At 37.6% G+C, this 17,937-nt stretch overlaps 1 protein-coding gene across 1 annotated transcript in view; it reads left to right on the forward strand.

The window, feature by feature from the left end:
* Nucleotides 1-17,937, forward strand: part of CDYL2 (chromodomain Y like 2) — a 234,434-nt gene that overhangs the window by 3,114 nt on the left and 213,383 nt on the right. The gene's annotated exons all lie outside the window — the stretch shown is intronic.

Below are 17,937 nucleotides of genomic sequence, written 5' to 3' on the forward strand. Positions count from 1 at the left end.
GAACACTGGGTTTTTTATTTCCCCCAAGTTACCTGAAAGAAATATTAGATGATAGATATGAAACCCACTGAATATATTTTTGGAAAGCTCACTTCTCTGACCAGATTAAGAAATAAGATGACGTTTGTTTCTTTTTAAAAGATTCGTATGTTCCCACAATATAGGGGATCCGGGTCTGGGTTTGTGCCTATGTGTCTTTAGGTGTGCCTGCTGACATGTGTCTGTACCAGTGTGTGACTGTGTATGTTTGCATGTGCCCCCCAACCCTGGGCTCTCTGCTTGCAGCGTTAGTAAAGCACAATGTCACCGTTGCTTTGGAAACAGTATCCTTGTCCTGGCACACGTGGGGACAAGGGGACATGGCACGCTATGACATGACTCCGTGTGGTTTGTGATTCCCTCAAGGATGTGGAGCTTCTCAGGTGTTGGTTTCTTTTCTTTAGTCTGTGAATACACATGAGCCATGTGGGGGGAGATCCCATTCATGAAAGGTATAAAACCTTTATTTGGAGGCAAATCTGGAACAGAAAGCCAACTGGCTGTGTAGACATACTCTTGGATCTTTGTTTTCTGCTCCCTGAAGAATGGCACTAATTCCTCATCTCAGCGAGGTCTCTTCAAGAGGAGGCAGGTGGGGTGTGGTGGTGCCCCTTTCCGGGGACACTAGGACATTTTACAGAGCACCTATAGGTGTTTTACATAATGGAATGTTAGCAGCTGCATTATATTTTGGGGATAGAAAGGGTTTTTGTGAGTCCTGCTGGACAGTGAGGAGCCATCCGGTTAGAGGGGTAGCCACTGGGGAAAGCTTTAAGTACAGATGTAGATTCATACAGAGTATGTGCTGGAATGCTTTTAAAATAAGGTGAGTATACTCTATCTTAATAAATAATGTTATTAAATAATTTAAGAAATCCAGGAGCTAGACAGTAAGGATCCAAGGGTGAACAATCCAGCCCATGTTCTGAAGGAGTTCACAGAGAGTGGTAAAAGTGTTTAATTCAAGAGATAATTCCCACAAAGAGTGATTCATGCTAAGGAGAGGTTTCAGGTGTGGTGGAGCAGGTACCTGTTGTGTATGAGGGAGGGTAATGCCAGTGGCAGTGAGGGCTGGCAAGTTCTCCCTGCCTCTCCCCAAGCCCTATCTTTACTCACACGAGCTGGGGAACTTGTTCCCAGCCAATGAATCCGTTGAGAGAATGGTAATGAGAGAAGGAATGTCAATGTCAATGTTACTTGGGAGGTGGGGAGAACCCCACCCCAGCAGGCTCTGCTGGATTGTAATCTGACAGATAAAAGCACTGACTACAAATTGGTATGGCTGTTAGTGAATATTAACGCAGCTTCACAAGTGATCACCGAATGGGAGTGAGAACATGGTACTAATGATCATGACAAGAACAGCTGTCGCTTATTTAGTCTGCAGGATGGCAGCCACTGTGGGAAGAACCCTGCATCCCTCATCTCATTTCATCCCCACTCATCCTTGTCCCCAGTGTTTAGTTGAGAAAACTGTACCTCCACAGAGATTAACAGGTGGCGAAGCCTCCGGTCTCTGGTGTCTCAAAGGCCTGAGTCATTTCCACTGTCCCTCCACACCCATGGAAGACAGACAGACTTTCCACTTACAGTTGTAATGTGCCTCTTGCAGTGTGATCAAAATCAATTCCCTCTCCTTCTCCCCTCTGCCCACTCCTACACACAAGATGGGACAAGTTCTTGTCTTACCCCTGGTGGAAGCTGAAATGAGCCCTATAGCTTTTCCAGGCACCCTCAGATAATATAAAATACTCTGTTTGCTTTATGTCACAATGGGTTCTCATTACAGTAATGGGTATGTTCCAATGTAAGTGTCCAAACTCTAGGCCTCCCTAACAGTGAGGCTTCTGGCATGCTCTCCTCCAGCTGAGTGTGCTGCTGGCAGCAAGCTGGTAGTGGGAGAGGCCATGCCATCAGCTTCACCCCCATTTCTCTGCCTTTTGCCTCACCCAGCTTGGTAAGTAGTTTCTGATACCTCCAGGGTCCAAATGGTGGAGGGTAGATGGTGAAGGGGTCACGAAAGGTCTTACTTGTTAGGTTGTGTCTTGAACTTGCTGCCATATCATAAAGTTGCATGAAGAGAATATCATTTCAGCATCAAAAAAGAAAAAAGAGGCAGATTTGTTTAGTTTTGGAGGAATAGGATCACTGAGAAATGTAATAATCACTAAAACTTAACTGAGCTCATCATTTTATGTGCTCTGCAAACACATTCACAATCAGAAGCAGCTACAATTACTTTCCCCCATTTTTACTGTTAAGGGAACTGAGGCTCCGAGAGATGATTAATCTGTTAAGGTCAGACAGGTCATTATGTGGTAAAACAGGGATTCTGGCCCAGAGAGTCTGACTTCGGAACCTGGTCTCTTAACCGCTCTGCTATCTGAAGTTGGAGATCTATCAGTGAGGAAGGTACTATTCCTTACCGACTTGACAATTTGCCTTCTTTCTTATTACCAGACTGGATAGTATTTCCTTTTAATAGCTGGTACTGAAGCAAATCTAATGAAAATGTGTAACCTGAAAAAAAAAAACACTTTCTGAAATTGTACTAATTTATGATCATAAAGGGAACTCTCGTGTTTGAAAATAACCAACAACTCAATTGGATGGTGTGTAAAGAATTAGGAAACAAAACAAATCTCAAGGGAACTAATTTGTATAACTAGAAACTATCTCAAGAAAATTATTTCTTGCTTTCCGTGATACTTGGGACCATATTTCATACAATCAACATTTTCATACAGTCAACAATTTCATACATATTTGCACCCAGAAATAATCTGTTGTGGGAAATAAGACAACCTCCCCTCAACACGTGGCTTGGAGGGAGAAAAGAATATAAAGGTTTTCACATGTAAAACTGTTATGTCAGCTGCTGCAATTGGTCCCTTTCTTGATGTTATAGTTTATTGGCACTCCCAAGAGCATTGAAGCACTTTTTTACATATTACAATTTCTGGAAAGCATTTTTATTTCAAGAGATTGGGATATTTTGTCTGGAAGGAGAGGCTTTCATATGCCAGTCTTCACCCTTTTGTCCAAGCCACTCCCTCTGTACAGTCCATCTTCACTGTCTCTACCTGTTGAACTCCTACTTATCATACAAAGCCCACATAGATTATCACCTCTTCATGGAAGCCTTCCTAATCGCACCACATGGAAGCGTTCCTAATCGCACCACAGACAGATGTGCTGTCTGCCTCTATTGGGCCACAGAGAGTTTTATAATTCGCCTTTGCAACATTTTACTTTATATGAGAGTTGCCTATCTTTGTGTCATGGTCCTAAACTAGAGAGGAGTTCTCACCTAGGTAGCATAGTCCAGCTCTGGAGCAGAGGGTGCCAAGCTAAGGCCCAAAGGGCAAATTCAGCCCGCCACCTATTTTTGTACAGCGCTTAGGATAAGAATGATTTTTATATTCTTTAATGGTTAAGAAAAAATCAAAAGAATAACATTTCATGACATATGAAAATGATATACAATTCAGATTTCATTGTCCATAATTTAATTTTTATTGGAACACAACCATGCTCGTTTGCTTATGTGTTGTCTGTGGGTGTTTTTGCATTAATACAGCAGTGCTGAGTAGTTATGACACAGACTGGCCTACAGAGCCTAAAATATTTTCTATGTGACTGTTTACATTAGTTGACTTTTGCTCTGAAACAGGTATTCTCAAATTTCAGTGTGTATCTGCATAACCTGGAGAGCTTGTTAAACCACAGACTGTTGGGTTCCACCCTTATAGTTTCTGATTCAGAAGGTCTGAGGTGGGTCCTGAGAATCTGCATCTCTAACAAGTTCCCAGGTGACCCTTCTGCTGCTGGTTGGGACCTACACTTTGAGAACCACTGGTCTAGAGGTAAAGAGGTAAAGAAAGGTTTTTGAAATCACAGATACATATTAACCAATTTGTTATTTACCAAGCAATTAACCTCTCTGGATCTAAGTTTTTTTCATGTATAAAATGGGGCTCATGACAACCTGGTCAGGTTATATCAAGTCAGTCAAAGTTGGAATATGTAGTAGGGATTCAATAAATATCCATTTCTTTCTTTCCCTCCTCCCTTCTATTCTCTCTCTCTCTCCCCACCCTTCCCTCTGAGAAGGAACTGACTCTGAATCACCTTTCCTCATGAGGCTGCTTAGGAATTTTATAGCACTGGGCAACTCTTGATCTGTCTTCCTCCAATATGGCTCCAATATGTCTTGTAACTCAAACAAATCAGACTGGGAAAACCATTCTTGCTTAATTTACTGAAGCATGTACAGTGTATAAGTTTCTTCACTAAGGAGCAAAATTAAGATCAAGGACTAAAAAAGAGATCATCTGTCTACTTCACGGAAGTTTTCCTGATAAAGGTAGAGGACAGGCCTTAAAAAATTAATGGTTGCCCTTTAGTTAATTGTAATCAGGTGGTTTTGTCTTCCTTCCTGGGAAGAATGATAAAGGGCAAATGCTTTAGAAACCAAACTAAGCTGAGATCTTTAAGGAAGCAGATAGGAGTGCACTCAAAGGTGATTTGAAAGGAGGGTTTTTTTTTTCTGGAGCCTGGTTTTAAAACCATGGTTAAATTAAGCACACAAAAATACTAAGTTTTCCCTGGGAATGTTTTTCTTTAAAACTTAGCCGTTCCTGCTTCCTAAACCTGTGATGAGAATCAAGTGAGATAATTAATATAATTGTATTTGAAAATTATAAAGTACTGTTTAAATGCAAAGGAAATCAGGTTTAGCACATTAAATCGCAATGTAATTAGGCAAGAAAGAGCCTAATATATTGGATGAATAGCAGGGGCTGCAGAGAATTAGGGGGGTGCTGGAGGACCCCACTGCTTTCTGTCTTAGCCCTGGGGAACCCATGCACCTTAATTTACCTGTTAAGCTAATTATAGAGAAGGCCTTTTTACCTTCATGCTCTCAAATTTCTTACTTTCTTTCTCTACACGTGGTAGAACCTGAAAGATGAATTAACCTCACGGTTTCCCTCTGCTAGGGCACAAAACCTCCATTGTGGGCTCCCCTTAGTGCCAGCTAGAAAGAGGTACATTTTCACTTTACCTTTACATTTCTGCTTTAGTACTCCCCCCACCCCCCATGAGCTCTTCGACTTCTTCAGCTGTGGCTATATTTGCAAATCGTGTTTATCTTTGAAACCTCCTTTTACTGAGAAAACCACGTTTTTAGGCAGTGGTGTGCTGATAGTGCTTAACCACCAGACATATATGGAAGTTTATTATCAATATGACCAATTTAAAGGATGCATAGCACACAATTTACAAATGATGATAAACTACACAATACTCTTCAGTCGTGGAGTCCACACAGCTGATTGGTTTTCACAGGATGCTTTTGTTTACTTGTGTCGAATTCTTGTATCCAGAGCCGACCTACGGTTGCTACTGACCAGTGAGTGTAGTTTTGACATAAATCCAAAATTGGTTGGTGGTTGGTTCATACTTTCCTTTATGTTTACTAGTAAGATGAAAGTGACACAACCGAAGACAGATGTAGGGATATTTGTCCATGATATGAGTGACTCCTTTGCTGAATCAACTAATAGCATTGAATACTGGAAGAATTTTTCCTGAATTTTTAATGGACTTATGATTACAGACACGACATACAGTTAATTTGCATTATTATTTGCATGTTCTCCATCACTTTCTTGTTTTTCATTGGAGCCCAGTGTGGGGTTTCAACTCACAACCCTGAGAGCAAGCCCTGAGCTGAGATCAAGACTTGGAAGCTTAACCGACTGAGCCACCCAGACGCCCCTCTCCATTACTTTCTTAAGCCTAGATGATTAACAAAACAATGAATCATGTCCTCATTTGTAGCATTTACCTCTTTCTGTGGTTTAAATACTTAGGTTGCTATGTACTTGGGTGCTAAGTTGGGACTTAACGCTATTGTTCGTCCATGTGGGGGAAGAGTCTCCAGATGGGGTATCCCTGGCTCCTCCTGGCTTGCCCTCACTTCCAGTGTCTATCCTCCAAGTTGGGAGTCTCAGCTAAATTTATAATGCTTGCTACCCATTCTTTGCTAATTTTACTTCTTTTTGCTTATTTGTTTCAACTTTAGGGATGGAATTTTGGAGATCTGCTTTGCATCCATCATTCTTTAAAATATGTATCATATTTTAAACATTGCAGAGGATTTTGAACATTGTATAGAGGAAGAAAATGAAAAGCAGTCATAATCCAGTTTCTCGAGATGTTGATGTAGTTCTATTGATTGCTTTTTTTTTTGATGCACTCAGATATACAATCTCACATTTTCTTTCTTTAACCAAATCAGGGCCATAGTATACATTCATGTTTAAAGCTTTCTTTAATCGAAGTATGACATATATGCTGAAAAGTGCACAAATCAATAAATTATTGCTACATGAAAATACCTACATAACCACCACCCAGATGAGGTAGTGGGATGATACTAGTCTCTCTGAACCCTTTCCTCAAGCCCCCTACAAATTTGTATCCTCTCTCTTTTCCCCAAAGTTAAAGGCTATCCTATCATCTATCATAAATTAATTTTGAGATTATTAAGCTTCTACTTAGAAGCATATGGAATATATTCTTGTTTCTCTTTCTTAACATTATGTTTGTGAGATTCATCTCTGTTGGTGTATGTAGAATTTACGCATTTGCACTAAAGATTTTTTTCCCATTATATGAATCTACCATAATCTCTTTGTCTACCCTACTTTTGATGGATGTTTGGGTTGTTTTCAGTTTGGGCCTATTTTGAATAATGCTGTTATGAACATTCTTTTGATATATCTGTTCAGACATCAACTTGCAAACATCAGTTGTAGGTTGCATACCTACAGGTTCAGGAGGTAATGCCAAGCTGCTTTTCTCAGTCCTCATGACCATTTACACTCCCATTAGTGGTGTAGGATACTTCCTATTACCTTACATTCTCACCAACACTTGGCATTGTCCTTGTGTTTTATACTCTTTTAAACACAACATTACACTGTGAGCATTTCCATGCGTTATTAATGTTATGTGTTTCATTATTTTTAATGGCCACATGCAGTTTATTGTATAGAACAGGGATCAGCAAACTTTTTCTGTAAAGGGCCAGAGAGTAAATATTTTCAACTTTGTAGACCACATAGTCTTTTGCAACTACTTAGCTCTGCCATTGCAGCTCTAGACAACATGTTAACGAATGAGTGTGTGTGGCTGTCTCCCAATAAAACTATAAAAACGAGTGGTAGGCCAGTCTTGGCCCTCAGTCCATAGTTTGCCAACCTCTGGTATTTATTTAGTTTACTAATTATAATACTTTTAAAACTTGTTTTTTAATCAGAAAAAAAAACACAAAAACCTACAATGAACATCATCTATTTGTTTAATACCTACTATGAGTCAATAGCTGTGCTTAGTTTTGGGAACCTGGTTGTATATCACTTGCAGATAAATTCTTCATAGATCTTATGTTCTAGTTGGTATAGCCTGACAATTACTATCCCTGTCCACCCCCCAAAGTGAATCTTAACTGAAACTCAGTATTTAAAACAGATAAAAGCAGAACTATTTGACTCAAAAATATTTAACTCAGAGTCCTAACAACTTGACTACTTTCTGACCCCAGTGGTTATCCCTGTATTTAACTCTAGGTCTCTACTGATCACAGCTTGAAAAATATGACCAGACTATCAATTGTAGCATCTTGACAGTCTTTTGTTATTGTCACTGCTTTGAATTTTTTTTGTACATAAATCTTTGATCACATTATTTTCTGCAATAGATTTCTAGCAGAGAATTTATGAGGCCAATGGATGCAACTAATTTGAAGGCTGTTGCTCTATTTTGCCAAAAAATTTTCAGTTTGTGCTACTATGGGCAGTATTATATGAGTTGTATCTTACCTTTGTCAATATCCAGTATTGGGATTTAAAAAACATTTGCAAATTTGGTAGGTGAAAAATATTACCTAGTTGTTTCAATTTACATTTCTTTGATTAGTTGAGTGCTGAGCATTTTTTCATATTTATTAGTCATTTGCATTTTTCCTTCTGAATTGATGAGAATAGGACATTTTGAGCATAATTGAAATAGAGTTTTGAAAAGAGGTTAACAAATCACTTTTTTTTCCCACAGATACAAATATTTGAATTGGAAAGAGGTCATGGTCAAGAAAAACAGATTTCTGTAGAATTCTCCATGGTGTCCAAGCCTGTATTTTATTCTGGTCACATTACTATTCATAATTTGATAAAGCATAATATTATTTTTTGAAGGTTTAAAACACTATTTGAAATTTTACAGGTGCAGATTGAAGTGTGTGAGAGAAACAGCATGGTGTTAAATGGTGAAACATGAAACTAGACATAATAAAAGTAACTAGGTGTGTGTGATGACCTGAATGTTTGTATTGCCCTCCCCTCTTCCAGATTCATATGCTGAAGCCTAAACCCCCAGGGTGATGGTATTTGGAGGTGGGACATTTGGTAGGTAATTAGGTCAGGGGGGTGGACATTCTCAGATAGTATAAGTGCCCTTTTAAGAAGAGATATAAGAGAGATTATCACTCTCTGCTCTCCACCATTAGAGGATTCAGGAGAAACTTGTGTGCAGGGAAGGAGGACTGCCCTCACCAGATAGTGGATGTGCTTGCACCTCCATCTTGGACTAACCAGCCTCCAAAACTGTGTGAAATAAATTTTTATTGTTTAAGCCATCCAGCCTATGGTATTCTGACTGAGATAGAAATCTGTATTAATCAGCATTCTCCAGAGAAACAGAACCAATTGGATTTTTATATATATCTTTCTAGATACATAGAGATTTATCATAAGGTATTAGCTTATAATAAAAAAGCTAAGAAAGAGCTTTATCATAAGATACCAGCTCACGTGTTATGGAGACAGCTGAGTCCCACAATCTGCCATCTGCAAGCTGGAGACCTGGGAAAGCTGGTCATGCAGTCTAAATGAGGATCAGAGAGCCAAGAGTGGATGTTCCAGTCCAGATGTGAAGGCCTGAGAACCAGGAGCACTGAGGCAGGAAAAGGTTGATGTTTCAGCTCAAGCAGTCAGGCAGAGAGTGAATTCAACCTTCTTCCACATTTTTGTTCTAGTCAGGCCCTTAAGGGATCCGGGGTGCCCGCACACAGTGGGGAGGGCCATCTGCTTTAGTACAGTCTCTGCACAGGCTCACCCTCCATCCGAGGCACCCTGCCTGTTCCATTCCTGTTTCTAGCTCAGAGTTCTTGAATGTTCTCAGGGAAACCTCACCTGACCCCTGAGATTAGGTCAGAGTCCCAGTTCTGTGAACCCCCTGACCCTCAATTTCTCTGGCATCATCACAAAGGTAATTAAATAACCGGTTGTGTAATTCAGCCTTTGATGTCTCCATCACGGTTTCCATGTCAATGAGGGTAGAAACAATTGGAAGGCAGAATCAGAGCAGAGTTATTGGCCATATGCCACACCTCATGCCATACCTGTCTGGTAACATCGCAGTCCAGATACTGAGGGGGAGAGAGAAAGAGAGAGGGAGAGGGACTCATGTACATACTTTTAAGTTGCATTTCTCTGCTCTCATTGATTCTGACCCCGATGGAGAAGACGTTCTCAAGGGGGACAGGATATATTACCTGTTATTGCTACCTCTGCCCCCAGTTCTAGAAGATCTCATCCCTCCAACCTTCTTGTGAACTTTTGGCTCTGTCTTCAGCATCTGCCCTGAAATGTTGAAGAAGCTGGGCTTTAAACATCCTACTGCTTGATTACCTCCCACCCATTATTTCTAAAAGGTGTGCAGGAAACAACCTGAGGTTTATCATCATCAAGGGAAAGGTAAAAAGCCAAAGGGTTATCACCTGGTGGCTGTGTTTTCCAGGTGAAAGAAACACAATATGGGTGGTGGGATAGTGAAACGTTACCTAATCCTGGGGTTGTTGCTGTGACCAAACCCCTGATACCTAACTGAAGAATATTTTCCCAGTTCCCTTGAAGTGGTCAACACACACCACCAGGCCAGATCTAGGTTGTAGATCCCATGAGCGTGGAGACCCTGGGGGTCTCACTTGCTGCTCTGTCCTTGTGTCCTCACAGCAGCCTAGCTCATAAATTTGTGCCCAGTAAGCATTTGTTAGATGTGTGGAGCAGTTAAACTTTCTTCCATTTAGATTTTATTTTAGTGTATACCATGATTTAGAGAACTAGTCTTATTTCCCCCACCAATGATCAGTCTGTAACTTCAATGGCAAATGTCAAATAATTTATCCTTTTCCTATTGACTTAGAACACTACACTTACTGTATACTAAAATCACATAGGTACTTGGTGCTCTTTCTGTACTTCTTATTCTGTTTGTGAATCTGTTGGTCTATCTGATCCCATTACCATCACCCTTTAGAAATTGTCTTTGATTATCTTTTTCCAATGGCCAATAATAAATTTACTCATTTCGCTAGAAGGATCTTACTTTCATAGATGGTACAAGAAGATAGTACTTGAATACGCTTAAGGCTCAGAGCCAAAATCACAGAATATCATAATACTGCATTCTGTTAACACACTGCAGTTAATGTATATAGCACAGTTAGTCATTTTATTTCCAATCGTAGTGTTCTATTTTAAAATTAAAAATACAGAATATATTAAATGTACGTTTTCCTGAAGGTGCCTGTTTACCAAGTTAAAGGAACTTTTAGCAGCTCACAACAATGTCCTCTTCTTTCTCTGGACAGTTGTGAGTGAGCTGAAAGAATCTTGAACTTCTGGTCTTTGGAAGAAGACTAGGAAGTAAAAGACATTGTAGAACACATTATGTATTTCTGGAACTGCTCCTCCTTCTTCATTACTAATTTTCAAAATCTTCTCGGCTATTCTCACCCCTTTATTATTCCTGATAAACCTTACAATTATCATGCCAAATTCTGAAAGGGAAATCCTGCTGATATTTTGACTAGAAGAGAGTTACATTCAAGGATTAATTTGGGGAATTTTCAGGTCTTTGAAATATTGAATGTTTTCATCTGGGAGCATAATATGCTTCTCCCCCCCCTTACTCCATTGCCTTTCTGCCTCTTAATAAACATTTTCAGCTTCCTATGAGTCCCATGTCCTCCCTGTTGCTACCTCCCTTCCTCCCTCCTTCTCATCTGCTTCCTCCCCACTTCCCTCCCACTCTCCCTTCCTCCTCTCTCTCTCTTATTTCAATTGTGAATGGATTTCTTTTCCTCAGTATCTTCTTAAAACTGGTTACTTATTTAAAAAATAATTATCAAATACTTGTATAGTGTCAGTTTTATTCCAAGTAATCCAAGGCATTTAATTTTTTTATTATGGTGAAATAAGTATAATGTAAAATTGACCATTTGAAGCATTTTTAAGTGTATAATTTAGAGGAATTAGTACATTCATATTGTTGTCCAACTACCCCCACTATCCATCATCATAACTTTCTCATAAGGCCAAAATGAAATTCTGCATTAAGCCATTGTCTTTTGAGTAACCAGTGTGATCATACATTTTAGAAAACTCTATTAGTTTTAACTGTCTTGCAATTGATTTTGTTTGTTTGTTTTCGAGATATATACTTGTGTTGTATGCCAAGATGGATAAGGCTGTCTCCTTTGTAGTAGGTGCCTCATTCACTTTTCTTGCATTATTGCAATGGTAGATGGAACTTCCCCCATAATCCTAAATAGCAGAAGTATTATGGGCATCTTTGTCTTGTCTATTTTAAGGGGATTGCTTTTAGCATTTAAAAACAATGATAGGTATGCTGTTACTTGGTGGCTTGCCATTTGCTATGGATATTCTTTACTAAATTATAGAAGTATATTTCAATCCTTATTTTGTTGGGATATTTTTTTCTTATTATACAGGGATGTGTATCCTATTTTATAAAACACCTTTCTGCCTTTATTGAATTAGACAAAATTTTTATTATTTAGTCCTAGTAATATCAAACTATTTTTTTAAAGATTTTGTTTATTCATGTCAAACTATTTTTGCATTCTTAAACTTCATTTTGTTGTAGCTATAAATCTCTTAATATGCTACTTTGTTAGGGTTGTTTAAATGTTATTTGGATTTTTATGGCTATACTTAGAAGTGAGACTTCTGAGAGAAGAATTTTATTTTTTTGTTCTTCAAGTTTCCTATCTGTATTTTTTTCTCTTTCATTTCTCTTTTTCTTATTAAATTTGTTAAATTTTATCTTCTGTTTAATTGGCTATTTCAAAGAACTAGTTCTCAGATATATGAGTTCTACTATATTTTCTAGTGTATTAATTTCTCCTATATTGTAATTATTAATTACTTTTCTATAGGCTTAGGACTTCCTGTCTTGAATGTTTTTTTTATTATTTCTTGTTTAATAATAAAAGCATTTAAGGCTATGAATATTTATTTGAATACAGCTTTGACTGCATTCTGTGAAGTATGCCATTTATTGTGGTTGGAGCAATTTTCTAAATTGTCTCAATGTATAAATTTTACTTCCAACCTGACCCAAGAGCTACTTTGGAAAGAGTTTAAAAAATTTTTTTGTGATAGAATGGCAAAAACACATGGCCTGTACAAATTCTATTTTTGAACATTTTCTGAGACTTTCTTTGTAGACAAATAGAAAATGGATATTTTTCTAGGTATACCTAGTTTATTTAACACACAAAGTGTGTCAGTTTACTTTTTTATCAGTTCTTCCTTGAAATTTTTATAGCAGCAATTGCTTTATGTATTTTGATGCCAGTACATAAAGGGTCTTGAGCATTGTGTGTATATTGGTTCTACCTTTACCAGGTGGTTACATTTTGTGTGAGGGAAGTGTTTTTGAAGACTTTGCAAATCCACAACTGATTTCGATTGGAATAAATGTAGAATGTGTGGGAGAGGGTATTCTTGGTGTGCATAAATCTTCAAGTACTACAGTATATTTTCGCTTTAATTAGTCCTTGTTTTTCAATTTTCTTCTATGTTTTTCAAAAGATGTTGTTTATCCTAATGACTTTTAAAAATCTTTCTTATAAAATTGTATCATATCTAACTTCTACTTAAGCTTTTGGAGTTACCATTAAGCAATAGCAATCGTATTGTTATTTAACAAATATTCTTATATTCAAATAGTTTTAACACTCAAGTTTAACAATTACATACTTTTTTACTGTATACTATAGTAAAATAATAAGTACCCACCAAAATCATCTGTAGAAGTTCTAGCATTTAATAGCAACATGTCTCATGATACTGACTAAAGATAATGGGTATATTTGTTTTCTGCTTACATGGTGCCATCATGTGGCAACATAAATCATCAACATCACCATCATCATTGTCACAAGAAACACTTTGCAATACATACACAAGGTTGTGTTCTAAATATTTTTTTAAAAAAGATTTATTTATTTATTTATTTATTTGAGAGAGAGAGAGAGAGAGAAAACATGTGAGTAGGGGAGGGGCAGAGGAAGAGGGAGAGGAAGAGACTCTCAAGCAGACTCCCTGCTAAGCATGGAGCCCAACATATGGCTCCACCCCATGACTCTGAGATCATGACCTGAGCAGAAATCAAGAGTCTGATGTTTAAGTGACTGTGCCACCCAGGTGCCCCTTCTAAGTACTTTAAATATATTAACTCATTTAATTCTCATAGCATCATATAAGATGGTGATTATTATTATTCCCATTTCATAGATGAAGAAACCAAGACACAAATATATAAAGCCACTTGTTTAGGTTACATAGTTTGTAAATGGTGCAGCTTATAAATGACAGGATTGAAACACAGCCTGGCTCGGGAGTCCACACTCCTAAGTACCATGCTATGCTGTCTCTTCACAGTTTACAATTCACTTGGTTGGAAAGCTGTGTAATTTTGCTGTGTTTTTCATGAACTAAAAATGCTGGGCTTCACATTATTTCAAATTTTGCACATAAAGTACAATTTTCTTAAGATGTTTATATCCTACTATTTTAACTTACCTAATTCAAAATCACACACAATGTTCAACTATACTGTCTTGCTAAATTTCATTACAGAACGCTTGCCTGAGTTTATATCTATATTACAATCTTACTACCATTATTAAAAGAGATCTTTGTCAACAAGGGGAAATGTAAAATGACTTGTTGTTTTCATTTGCATCTTTTATTGAATTAAAAATAGCTTTCTTGACCTTACGTGTCTCTTCTGTCAATTTCCTGCCTATGTTAATTTTTCTTCTGGGGTTTGAATATTTTTCTCTTTGATTTTGGAAAATCCTTTTTTAAAGATATCAACTAATCTCTCGAATTTAAAGCACCTTGACAAAATGGTATGGTTAAATTGTATGAATTATGTTTGTTGTAATTTTTTTGTTTGCCTTTGTGTCCGAATTTTCTCTCTGAGACAGAAAGAAAATTTCTATTCAGTTGATAGAACATTTACACTTTCATGTTATCGAGTCAGTGGCTGGTTCTCTTTGTGATTTATTACATGGGCATTCCTCTTACCTCAAGAGGTTGATAAATGTTTAATAATACTTGTCCTATTTTTTTAATGATACAATTTCGTTTCCTTTAACTCTTTATTCCAGTTGGGATTTCTGTTTGTGTGTGGCAAGAGAAATTCTTAAGGTGAATCTTTACACACCCCTTGCAGTTGTTGGCTAAAGCAATTTATTAAAATAAGTATCTCCGATTTTAGAGATTTTAGATACACCTTTAATTAAATTGATATACCCAGTAGATCCCATTTCTCAATTATTAGTCTGTCCTACAAATTCCTTTTGTCTATTTTCATATAATATCACACTCTTTACTATACCCTGAGATAGACGTTAGGGCTAGTCCTTCAACATCCTCACTTGCAAATAATAGAGGTATCTTCAGAAGGCTCTGGTGAGGGTTAATGGAGTTATAACAACCCCTGACCATAATAGAGCTGTGTACCTGCTCCAGTGAGAGGTAGGAGCTTTCACTCATCAGTACTCCCAGGCATATGACAACGGATGCAGTGATTAACTTGTACAGATTGTTAACTCCTGGCACCACTTTCTAGGAGCACTTACTGACTCCTATCCTTGATTCTACTCTGTCAAAGTTTGACACATTAGAAACTACAGCATTCTGAAAAGCTTGCAGACCAGCATAAGTTGGTTACTTCCTTATCAAGCACATGCTGTTCATGAACAAATTTGGAACTTGCTCTTCTTTCCTTATCTTTCAAGGCTAGATAACTATTAACAGAACTTACCCAATAAATATTTGTAGTTTTCTTCATATGCCACACATAGTTTTCATGTAGATGCTTTATAGACATTGTAATTCTTTTGTTTTCACTATGAACTGGATTACTTTAAAAAGTGTTTTCTAATTCATTATTACTAGTGTTAAAGTTATCTTTTTTTTTTAATTTTTTATTTATTTATGATAGTCACAGAGAGAGAGAGAGAGAGGCAGAGACACAGGCGGAGGGAGAAGCAGGCTCCATGCACCGGGAGCCTGATGTGGGATTCGATCCCGGGTCTCCAGGATCGCGCCCTGGGCCAAAGGCAGGCACCAAACCGCTGCGCCACCCAGGGATCCCTAAAGTTATCTTTTTGAATATGTTTTAGCAAGGCACATCCCTCTTTTTCTTTTCCTTTCATAACTTCTACTGAATTAACTATTTTTCTTATTTTTTTTTTAATTTTTATTTATTTATGATAGTCACAGAGAGATAGAGAGGCAGAGACACAGGCAGAGGGAGAAGCAGGCTCCATGCACCCGGAGCCCGACGTGGGATTCGATCCACGGTCTCCAGGATCGCGCTCTGGGCCAAAGGCAGGCGCCAAACCGCTGCGCCAAACCGCTGCGCCACCCAGGGATCCCCAACTATTTTTCTTATTATCATTCCCCATTATTTGTCTGGTTTGGATATTATACTTTCTTTTTCTTTTCTTAGCATCTTCCTTTAATTTATAATGACATATTTGACCTAGGTTTAAAGTTAATGAATGTCTTTGGCCTCGTCCCAAACATATGATGAAGACCTTAAAATGGTTTAACTCTGTTCTCCCCCTGCAATCTTCCATTTTTTTTTTTTATTATTTAGTGACTCCATCTTAGTATTTTTTAATGTTTTCTTTTGAAATAACTATAGATTCACGGGAAGTTGCAAAGATAGTACAGAGGTCCCTGTATCTTCCCCTGCATTCTCTGTAAAAGTCATATTTATATAACTATAGTACAGTATCAAAACCAGGAAGTTGACACTGGTACAATGTCTGTTTACAGTTCTGGGTCATTTTATCACATGTGTAGATTTGTGTGACCACCATCACAATCAAAATATAGAACCGACCCACCATCATAAATATCTCCCTTGTGATATTCCTTCTAGTCTTAACTCTCACCCCTCTTCTTCCAGTAGCCCCTAGCAACCACTAATCTATTTTCCATCTCAACAGCTATTATCATTTTTAGAATGTTGTATAAGTGGGATCTTACAGCACGTGTCCTTCTGAAATTGGCTCTTTTTACATAGCATAATGTCCTTAAGATCTATCCATGTTGTTGAATGTATCAATAGTTCATTCTTCTTTATTGCTAAGTAGTGTACCACTATTTTGTTTCTATTCCCCTTACATTTGTGGTTATTATACCAGTTTCTCTACTTACCATTATTTCTTGCATCCCTCTACTTCCTTCTGAGTTCAAATTCCTGCTTTGTAAAAGTACTACATCTTTAGTAAGTTTTTCAGTGGGGATTTGTTAGTGCTAAATTCTTTTCATCTTTGTTTATTCAAAATTATTCTTTATTCCCCTAACTCTGAATGGTGGTTAGTTGGATAGGTTTTTCTACATTCAAAGTTATTTTTTCACAAAACTTTGAGGATATCATACCTGACTTCCATTGTCAAAAAGTCCTATCAATCTTTTTTTTTTTTTAAGATTTTATTTAACAGAGAGAGAGAGTGAACACAAGCAGGAGGAGTGGCAGAGGGAGAGGGAGAAGCAGACTACAGCTGAGCAGGGATACTGAGGCGGGACTCTGTCCCAGGACCCCAGGATCATGACCTGAGCCGAAGGCAGAGGCTTACCCAATTGAGCCACCCAGGCACCCAAAAAGTCGCATCAATCTAATTATTCTTTATCTACAGGTAATTTTATTGACCCTCCTTTGCCGAATACCCATACCCCTGCTTCTTCCATAGCTTTTTTTTTTCATTATTTTTTATTTTTTAAATTTTTTACATATTTTTTTAATCGGAGTTTAATTACCTCCCATAGCTTTTTAAAGATTTTCTTATTGCCTTTTCACTCCCACAGTTTCATTACAATACTTTTAATTTTGGATTTATTTTTATTTATCTTATTCCCAACTCAGAACAAATTTCCAAAATAAAGCTTTATGATTTTTTTCAAAGTACAGAAAATTCTTAGCCAACATTTCTTTAATATTATACTCTTTCCTATATTCTTTCTTTAAAGTCAGAAATAAATTATGTGCAGTAAAATTCACCTTATTTAGACAGAATGTTTGGTGAATATTGACATCCATAGTCATGTAATCACCACTACGATCTATAGCAGACTATTTCCATTGTCCCAAGAAGTTCTCTTGTCTCCTTTATAGTTGATGTCCTATTTCCATCCCATTCCCTGACAACCATTCATTTAACTAATGTCTACAGTTTCACCTTTTCCAGATCATCATATAAGTGGAGACACTTTGTGTCTGGCTTTTTTTTTTTTCTCAGCATAATGCACTTGAGGTTTATTGATATTGTTGCATGTAATATTTGCTTCCTTCTTATTCCTGTGTAGTATATCATTAGAGGGCTGTATCACCATTTGTTTATGTATTCACCAGTTGATGGACATTTCAGTTGTTTCCTGGTTTGTGCAGTTATGAGTAAGGCTGCTATAAACATTTGTGAACAGGCCTTAAAAGGAACAT

Source organism: Vulpes lagopus, chromosome 10 (assembly GCF_018345385.1).
Source record: "Vulpes lagopus strain Blue_001 chromosome 10, ASM1834538v1, whole genome shotgun sequence".
NCBI classification, from domain to species: Eukaryota; Metazoa; Chordata; class Mammalia; order Carnivora; family Canidae; genus Vulpes; species Vulpes lagopus.